Here is a 5,607-nt window from a genome sequence, read left to right as displayed (position 1 = left end):
CTGAGTGTCGAGGGAGAGTTTCGTCAGCACGATGGTGTGATGACGGTGATGATGAAGCTACCGGAATAGGGCTTTGCCTAAGCACCGCTACGATATGACCGAGGTGGATTATGGTAGAGGGGGCACCGCACATGGTTAAGACAATGACCAACTTGTGTGTCTATGGGGTGCCCCCTCCCCCGTATATAAAGGAGTGGAGGAGGGGAGGGTCGGCCCTCTATGGAGCGCCCTAGGGGAGTTCTACTCCCACTTGGAGTAGGATTCCCCCCTTCCAAGTAGTAGGAGTAGGAGAGAAGGAAGGGGGGGGGGGAGAAGGAAGGAAAGGGGGGGCACCCAATTTGGATTGGGCTAGGGGGCGCGCCTCCCACTGTTGGAAATATGCCCTAGAGGCAATAATAAAAGTATTATTATTATATTTCCTTGTTCATGATAATTGTCTTTTATTCATGCTATAACTGTATTATCCGGAAATCGTAATACACGTGTGAATACATAGACCACAATATGTCCCTAGTGAGCCTCTAGTTGACTAGCTCGTTGTGATCAACAGATAGTCATGGTTTCCTGGCTATGGACATTGGATGTCATTGATAACGGGATCACATCATTAGGAGAATGATGTGATGGACTAGACCCAATCCTAAGCCTAGCACAAAAGGTCGTGTAGTTCGTTTGCTAGAGCTTTGCCAATGTCAAGTATCTCTTCCTTTGACCATGAGAGCGTGTAACTCCTGGATACCGTAGGAGTGCTTTGGGTGTATCAAACGTCACAACGTAACTGGGTGACTATAAAGGTGCACTACAGGTATCTCCGAAAGTATCTATTGTTTTATGCGGATCGAGACTGGGATTTGTCACTCCGTGTAAACGGAGAGGTATCTCTGGGCCCACTCGGTAGGATATCATCATATGCGCAATGTGACCAAGGAGTTGATCACGGGATGATGTGTTACGGAACGAGTAAAGTGACTTGCCGGTAACGAGATTGAACAAGGTATTGGATACCGACGATCGAATCTCGGGCAAGTAACATACCGATAAACAAAGGGAATTGTATACGGGATTGATTAAGTCCTTGACATCGTGGTTCATCCGATGAGATCATCGTGGAACATGTGGGAGCCATCATGGGTATCCAGATCCCGCTGTTGGTTATTGACCGGAGAACGTCTCGGTCATGTCTACATGTCTCCCGAACCCGTAGGGTCTACACACTTAAGGTTCGATGACGCTAGGGTTATAAAGGAAGCTTGTATGTGGTTATCGAATGTTGTTCGGAGTCCCGGATGAGATCCCAGACGTCACGAGGAGTTCCGGAATGGTCCGGAGGCAAAGATTTATATATGGGAAGTCCTGTTTTGGTCACCGGAAAAGTTTCGGGCGATATCGGTATTGTACCGGGACCACCGGGAGGGTCCCGGGGGTCCACCAAGTGGGGCCACCTGCCCCAGAAGGTTGCGTGGGCCAAGTGTGGGAGGGGACCATCCCCTAGGAGGGCTGGTGCGCCCCCCACAAGGGGGCCAAGGCGCAAGGGAGAGTGGAAGGGGGCAAACCCTAGTCCAGATGGGCCTTAAGGCCCATATTGGTGCGCCTCCCTCTCCTCTCCCCCCTTGGCCGCCTCCCCTTTGCCATCTAGGGCTGGCCGCACCCCTTGGGGGTGGGAAACCCTAAAGGGGGCGCAGCCCCCCCTTCCCCCTATATATAGATGAGGTTTGGGGCTGCCATACACATGAGTTCTATCCCTCTTGGTGCAGCCCTGCCTCTCCTCCTCCTCCTCTCCCGTGGTGCTTGGCGAAGCCCTGCTGGATTGCCACGCTCCTCCACCACCACCACGCCGTTGTGCTGCTGTTGGATGGAGTCTTCCTCAACCTCTCCCTCTCTCCTTGCTGGATCAAGGCGTGGGAGACGTCACCGGGCTGTACGTGTGTTGAACGCGGAGGTGCCGTACGTTCGGCACTTGATCATCGGTGATTTGAATCACGACGAGTACGACTTCATCAACCCCGTTCACTTGAACGCTTCCGCTTAGCGATCTACAAGGGTATGTAGATGCACTCTCCTTCTACTCGTAGCTGGTTTCTCCATAGATAGATCTTGGTGACACGTAGGAAAATTTTGATTTTCTGCTACGTTCCCCAATAGTGGCATCATGAGCTAGGTCTATTGCGTAGATTCTTTGCACGAGTAGAACACAAAGTAGTTGTGGGCGTTGATTTTGTTCAATATGCTTACCGTTACTAGTCCAATCTTGTTTCGACGGTATTGTGGGATGAAGCGGCCCGGACCGACCTTACACGTACTCGTACGTGAGACAGGTTCCACCGATTGACATGCACTTGGTGCATAAGGTGGCTAGCGGGTGCCAGTCTCTCCCACTTTAGTCGGAACGGATTCGATGAAAAGGGTCCTTATGAAGGGTAAATAGCAATTGGCATATCACGTTGTGGTATTGCGTAGGTAAGAAACGTTCTTGCTAGAAACCCATAGCAGCCACGTAAAACATGCAAACAACAATTAGAGGACGTCTAACTTGTTTTTGCAGGGTATGCTATGTGATGTGATATGGCCAAGAAGAATGTGATGAATGATATGTGATGTATGAGATTGATCATGTTCTTGTAATAGGAATCACGACTTGCATGTCGATGAGTATGACAACCGGCAGGAGCCATAGGAGTTGTCTTTATTTTTTGTATGACCTGCGTGTCATTGAAGAACGCCATGTAACTTACTTTACTTTATTGCTAAACGCGTTAGTCATAGAAGTAGAAGTAGTCGTTGGCGTGACAACTTCATGAAGACACGATGATGGAGATCATGATGATGGAGATCATGGTGTCATGCCGGTGACAAGATGATCATGGAGCCCCGAAGATGGAGATCAATGGAGCTATATGATATTGGCCATATCATGTCACAACTATATAATTGCATGTGATGTTTATTATGTTTATGCATCTTGTTTACTTAGGACGACGGTAGTAAATAAGATGATCCCTTACAAAATTTCAAGAAGTGTTCTCCCCTAACTGTGCACCGTTGCTACAGTTCGTCGCTTCTAAGCACCACGTGATGATCGGTTGTGATGGATTCTTACGCACATACAACGGGTGTAAGACAGTTTTACACAGCGAAAACACTTAGGGTCAACTTGACGAGCCTAGCATGTACAGACATGGCCTCGGAACAAGGAGACCGAAAGGTCGAGCATGAGTCGTATAGTAGATACGATCAACATGAAGATGTTCACCGATGATGACTAGTCCGTCTCACGTGATGATTGGACACGACCTAGTTGACTCGGATCATGTAATCACTTAGATGACCAGAGGGATGTCTATCTGAGTGGGAGTTCATAAGATGAACTTAATTATCCTGAACATAGTCAAAAGACCTTTTGCAAATTATGTCGTAGCTCGCGCTTTAGTTCTACTGTTTTAGATATGTTCCTAGAGAAAATATAGTTGAAAGTTGATAGTAGCGATTATGCGAACAGTAGAAAGCTTATGTCCTTAATGCACTGCTCAGTGTGCTGAACCCCAAACGTCGTTTGTGGATGTTTTGAACATCGAACATACACGTTTTGATAACTACGTGATAGTTCAGTTAAATGGTTTAAGTAGAGGCACCAAAGACGTTTTCGAAACATCGCGGAACATATGAGATGTTTCGAGGGCTGAAATTGGGATTTCAGGCTCGTGCTCACGTCAAGAGGTATAAGACCTCCGACAATTTTCTTAGCCTACAAACTAAGGGAGAAAAGCTCAATTGTTGAGCTTGTGCTCAGATTGTCTGAGTGCAACAATCACTTGAATCGAGTGGGAGTTAATCTTCCAGATGAGATAGTGATGTTTCTCCAAAGTCATTGCCACCAAGCTGCAAGAGCTTCGTGATGAACTATAACATATCAGGGATAGATATGATGATCCTTGAGGTATTCGCGATGTTTGACACCGCGAAAGTAGAAATCAAGAAGGAGCATCAATTGTTGATGGTTGGTGAAACCACTAGTTTCAAGAAGGGCAAGGGAACAAAGGGATACTTCATGAAACGGCAATTCAGCTGCTGCTCTAGTGAAGAGACCCAAGGTTGAACCCAAACCCGAGACTAAGTGCTTCTGTAATAAGGGGAACAGCCACTGGAGCAGAATTACCCTAGATACTTGGTAGATGAGAAGGCTGGCAAAGTCGATAGAAGTATATTGGATATACATTATGTTAATGTGTACTTTACTAGTACTCCTAGTAGCACCAGGGTATTAGATACCGGTTCGGTTGCTAAGTGTTAGTAACTCGAAATAAAAGCTACGGCATAAACGGAGACTAGCTAAAGGTGAGCTGACGATATGTGTTGGAAGTGTTTCCAATGTTGATATGATCAAGCATCGCACGCTCCCTCTACCATCGAGATTTGGTGTTTGCGTTGAGCATAGACATGATTGGATTATGTCTATCGCAATACGGTTATTCATTTAAAGAGAATAATGGTTACTCTATTTATTTGAATAATACCTTCAATGGTCTTGCACCTAAAATGAATGGTTTATTGAATCTCGATCATAGTGATACACATTTTCATGCCAAAAGATATAAGATAGTAATGATAGTACCACTTACTTGTGGCACTGCCATGTAAGTCATAATGGTATAAAACGCATGAAGAAGCTCCATGTTGATGGATCTTTGGACTCACTCGTTTTTGAAAAGTTTGAGACATGCGAACCATGTCTATTGGTGTATATGCATGAAGAAACTCCATGCAAATGGACCGTTTGGACTCACTTGATTTTGAATCACTTGAGATATGCAAATCATACCACATGGGCAAGATGACTGAAAAGCCTCATTTTCAGTAAGATGGAACAAGATAGCAACTTGTTGGAAGTAACACATTTTGATGTGTCCAATCCAATGAGTGCTGAGGCATGCAGGGAATATCGTTATGATCTTACTTCACAGATGATTCGAGTAGATGTTGAGAATATTTACTTGATGAAACACAAGTCTGAATTATTGAATGGTTCAAGTAATTTCAGAGTGAAGTAGAAGATCATTGTGACAAGAGGATAAAATGTCTATGATATGATCATAGAGATGAATATCTGAGTTACGAGTTTTGGCACACAATTAAGACATTGTGGAAATTGTTTCGCAATTAATACCGCTTGGAACACCATAGTGTGATGGTGTGTCCGAACATCATAGTTGCACCCTATTGGATATGGTGTGTACCATGATGTCTCTTATCGAATTACCACTATTGTCCATGGGTTAGGCATTAGAGACAACCACATTCACTTTAAATAGGGCACCACGTAATTCCGTTGAGATGACACCGTATGAATTATGGTTTAGAGAAACCTAAGTTGTCGTTTCTTAAAAGTTTGGGGCTGCGACGCTTATATGAAAAAGTTTCAGGTTGATAAGCTCGAACCCAAAGCGGATAAAATGCATCTTCATAGGAAACCCAAAACAGTTGGGTATACCTCCTAATTCAGATCCGAAAGCAATATGGATTGTTTCTTGAATCGGGTCCTTTCTCGAGGAAAAGTTTCTCTCGAAAGAATTGAGTGGGAGGATGGTGGAAACTTGATGAGGTTATTGAACC

This window comes from Triticum dicoccoides, chromosome 4A (genome assembly GCF_002162155.2).
Source record: "Triticum dicoccoides isolate Atlit2015 ecotype Zavitan chromosome 4A, WEW_v2.0, whole genome shotgun sequence".
In the NCBI taxonomy this organism is placed as follows: Eukaryota; Viridiplantae; Streptophyta; class Magnoliopsida; order Poales; family Poaceae; genus Triticum; species Triticum dicoccoides.
Note: the sequence above shows the minus strand (reverse complement) of the source record.